Raw genomic sequence first — 4,543 nt, 5'->3', positions numbered from 1 at the left:
AATGTGTAACAGTGGTTTGGTTAATCCACCTGTATAAAGCCCAGAACAGCAAGTAGTTCTGAACGCCAGCTCAGCCCTCCTCTGTAATAATTGAGTGTTCCGCCATGTTGTAGTTCTGACCTTCTGCTCTGCCCTCTGTATTAAAGTGTTCCGCCATATTTAGAACTACAGAGTCTTTGTAGTCCAAACCAGCAGCTGTGCCTTCCTCTGCATTCTGTTGCTATAGTGATGAAACTGTCCTGTGTGTGTCAGGCTTATCTATCTTTATGAGACACCCAGTCAGTTTTAATGGAAAAAGCAGTCCGAACGACTGCTTCCCGTTCAGGATCCGTAAGGCCGATCCAAAAACCGTTTGAAGCATATGAGAGGGCTATTTGTCGTCTCATTTAGTACCGCGATTCATATCTGTAGCTCATTCACAGTAATTGTAGTGATGAGAGAAAAATGTTGTGCGCTGAGCTCAGAAATTTTTCAGAAATGTATGTAAAACACTGGGAAAGGAGCGTCAGTTAGTCCTGTCCCATCACTTTGCTCTGAGGCACCTGGACCGAAAACCGTAAGACCTAGGGAAATTTTGAAAACACTTTACCGGAGCAGGCATTCGTATCAATGTCATGACCGACTTTCATACCAATAGAGCAAGTTTTGCACGCATGAGAGCGATTTCAAAATTATTTTGGGGTCAAAAATCCACTCTTTTTCTCACTCTAAAAAAGCGGCAGTTGGTGTCAGTTACACTCTAAGGATCGGCAGTTGGAAATTTCGCTCGTTTTTCGCTTTTTACGTCGCCGTCGTAACTCCGATCCCCAATAAAAATAATAGCTCCAATGCCGGGATCGAGCCGCACGTTTTGATACCACTTTTGTGGGTGGGCACGCAGCGGTACGAGCCGCATTAACGGTAATGGAAGAAAAATAAAGATATAAAGAGACATTCTATTGGGTGTAGAACAATAGGTGCCTGCCTATTTGTTAGCAGTGACTGACTTGCTTTGCAAGTCAGTCACTGCTCTTTCAGTCAGTCACTGCCCCAAAAAGACCTCTTAATACAGTGTTTTTGAGGGGAATGTTTTCTTTACAATGCCAACTCATTTTCATTTCAGGTTTTAATTTCTACACAAAAAGAGAGAACAGATGTGTCAGAGACACTGCTGCTTACCTTCCAGTAAATCCGCCTCCTTCCTGCACCAAAACAGACAGGTTCTATTAAAACTCAAGTAATATCAGTCTGTTTCTTTCATTTGCTTATTATGCAGAAAGAAATGCTCTGAACATAACCAAACCATTTCCTTATTATTCATCAGTATGTCCCTCCTTATTATATTTTGATAACCCAAACTAAGTCACAGTTTATCTATATTAACGTCCTTTAACAAAGGACCAAACGTGAATATCATTTTATGAAAGAAGGCTAAACCAAAAAGTTTAATTTGATAAACTGCGCAGAAAAAGAAGAAATATAGAAACATAGTCACAAACTAACTGTGAGGACAGTAAAACAAAATGTTACAAATGCAAGAGGAATTTCAAATCTTACATGAAGCTATTAACATATTAGCATAAAGGTCTTGGCATTGCTGGTGGTCTGCAGACGTCAACTGGATTTTTCAGGAGGTTTTTTTTGTCCTTAAAGGTTTTAAATGCAGGAGACCTGAAAATAAATGAACTCTTCCACCCAATGAGAGCCAACACCCTTTTTTGATGTTCACGGTCAGCTAAACTGTGTGTTGCATCACTTCCTTCAAAAATGGCTGGTGTTGTATTTGAAGAGGGCTTAATGCAAAAAAGTGTGAAACTGAAACAGGACAAAACACAAATACTTGGTATACAAAACACACTGTGGCAAATAAACACGACTTTATATCGATGGACGCCAACGGTGGAGCATAGCTGACACATTTGAAGTTTTTGTCTGACCGGAGCAGCATATTAACAACATAATCCATCATGGTTGTTGTTTTTCTTCTCACTTGTGTGTATGAGGACGGAGAATAGTGAGATTTGTTGAGCATCAGTGACGTTCAGGTCACTGATACTCGGTCACTCAGGTCGGATGAATGCGACCTGGACGTTAGGTCACATTTGAATCGGATATGTATCAGATACCCAAGTGGCCTGGGTCATATTCGAAAAGAATCCAACCTGTGTTGTTCAGACTGTCATAAAAAGATCAGAAACAGGTCGCATTACGTCAAAAAAAAAAAAAAAAAATCGGAATTGGGTCATTTCAGGCTGCAGTTTGAATGCAGCCTATGTGTGACCGCGAGGAGAAGTTTTGAGTACAAGCATTACAAGTTTTGAGAAGAAAGACATGAAGTCCTGTTTTCAAAATGAAAATGTAAGCAAAAGTATTAAAAGTTTTGAGAACAAAAGACATGAAATCCTGCTTTCAGACTGAAAATGTGAGCTCTTGGATTATGGCAGAAAAATGCCCCTATATATTTGCTGCCTTCGAAGGATCTGGTGTACGTAGGGTGGGTCCTTCAAAGGCCAAGAACACAGGATGCAGCCCCTGAATTCAGACACACTGATGGTGTGTGTCTGTCCTTCAGCCCCGTGGTTCTACTGTCAGGAATTCTTAAAGCATCAGCATACAGAGACATTTTGGACAAATTTAACTTCTCCTGTTTCAAGATGACTACACAAAGGTCCCTAAAGAGTTCTGACCTCCACAGAAAACCTGTAGAATGAATTAGATTAGAGTGGAGACTATCATCCACCATCAGTGTCTGGCCTCACAAGTGTACTTCTGGAAATTTATTTGAAAAATCCCATAAACACACTTAAACCTTGAACAAAGTCTTCCCAGAAGAGGTAAAGCTGTCGAATTTACAAAGCATTAACAGATATCATAAGCTTTGGGGCTGAAGAACAGGATGGCACCCGGGTACATCCGTCTGTTAACATGGATGAATACCATGGTAATGTAGTGTATGTGATTTTCCTGATAATCTTTCTTTTTTTTCTGATAAAAGAAAATGAACAAAGCATAAAGATAAATGACTGACAATAGAAAAAAATCAAATCCCCTACCTTTTCTTCTTTTTATAATCTTCAAGTTGACTCATATGATGGTTTTTTACAGTCTGTTGCTCACACTGACAACACAGAGTTTCCAGATGCAGCAGTCTGCTCTCCATCTCCGCAAATTCACCTTCTAGTTGAGCTAAAACACATTCAAAATAAAACAATAAAACACATTTATGGAATATACACACCTGTTATATTCTCATATGTTTTAGAAAATGACTTAATTTTAATCAAATAGTCTAAATTCAAAACATTTCCTGAAGGTACTTCACATGAGACATAACTCATATTGTGTCATATACAATCCAAATTAGGTAAATAGTTTTAATAGATTCAAAAGACAGATTGTATTTCATCTTCAGCAGGCAACAGTTCATTCTGTTCAGTGAACCTTCAGTGCAGCAGGTCATTGCCCTTAGAGGAAGTGTGTACTTGACAGGCAACAACAGCACCTCAGGTTAGGCGTAACTGGTGTGGTATCTTAAAAGTTAATGAATGAATGAATGAACACTTTGTTATTGTACCGAAGCACCACAAAATTCATTTCAGATAAATCCATCCAGAGAAGACAATAACCAGACGAAAACAGTGGAGACAGGGAGCCTGGGGCTGCTGCCACTGACAGCTCTGCTCTTTATGATAGAGTGAGACGTGAGATCAGGGAGTGTGTATCTGTAGGATGGGGAAGGAGATGGGAAAGAGCGTCATGTTTACATATCATCCAGGAGATCTGGGAGAGCCAGCCAGCCAAGGCTGACACAGGGGACCCAGTTCAGATAGTGACAATATTTTTCAGTTGATAAGACTTTTAATTTTCATCTACCCTAAAGTCTCACCATTACATCTCCATTGTTTTTCCAATCATCCAAATTAATGTGGCCATCCCACCGGACCGAACTAGGAACTTCTCCAAGACTGATTCCATCCCCCCAGTGAGCACCAGGGTCCACAGCTGGCCTGCCAATCTCAGCAAGAATCACATCCAAATGGCGGCTCTGGTCCCACATGTTAGTTTAAGCGTTCAGTAGTCGGATCCATAATTTGTAGACTCGCAGGGTGTGCAAAAGAGAGGCTCCAAAAAGCAGCACAAAGACAAAGCAAAGCAGGGAAAAAGTGGGTAGGTTAGAGAAGCTGTAGCTCTCGTTAACATTTTATTGGCACTCCTACTTGGATAATTCATGTGCACCAACACCATCAGAAAGTTTTACTGCTTTACTTGCATTGTTTGAAGAGATTCCCATGTCACTAGCATGGCATGTTGGAAACATGAACAACAGCTGAACAACAAAATAGTCTTTTATACAACTTTCATCTCTGAACAATTTTCCCTCTGTGTCGCTGTTTGCAAGTTTTAGGTCATCTGACCCCACAACAATCAAACTAAGTTGATGTCTGTCAATAAAAGACAGAAGCAACTGGATTGTCATGTTTAAAAATTCTGCTTTCCTGAATTCCCACATTCATAGTTTACTCCACATGTGTCAAACTCAAGGCCCGCAGGCCACATGTGGCCC

General features: G+C 40.4%; 1 long non-coding RNA gene across 1 annotated transcript; it reads right to left on the bottom strand.

Moving 5' to 3' along the window:
- Positions 1-1,060: 1,060 nt before the first annotated feature.
- On the bottom strand, positions 1,061-4,485 carry LOC106943987 (uncharacterized). Its single transcript, XR_001424067.1, has 2 exons — positions 3,033-4,485; positions 1,061-1,181 (listed from the first exon to the last, which is right to left on the bottom strand). It is a non-coding gene; the product is annotated as an uncharacterized LOC106943987 (long non-coding RNA).
- Positions 4,486-4,543: the final 58 nt, after the last annotated feature.

The sequence above is a fragment of the Poecilia latipinna genome, unplaced genomic scaffold, assembly GCF_001443285.1.
Source record: "Poecilia latipinna isolate Pla-1442-1.1 unplaced genomic scaffold, P_latipinna-1.0 Scaffold6537, whole genome shotgun sequence".
NCBI classification, from domain to species: Eukaryota; Metazoa; Chordata; class Actinopteri; order Cyprinodontiformes; family Poeciliidae; genus Poecilia; species Poecilia latipinna.
This window is presented reverse-complemented; position numbering and strand designations above follow the sequence as displayed.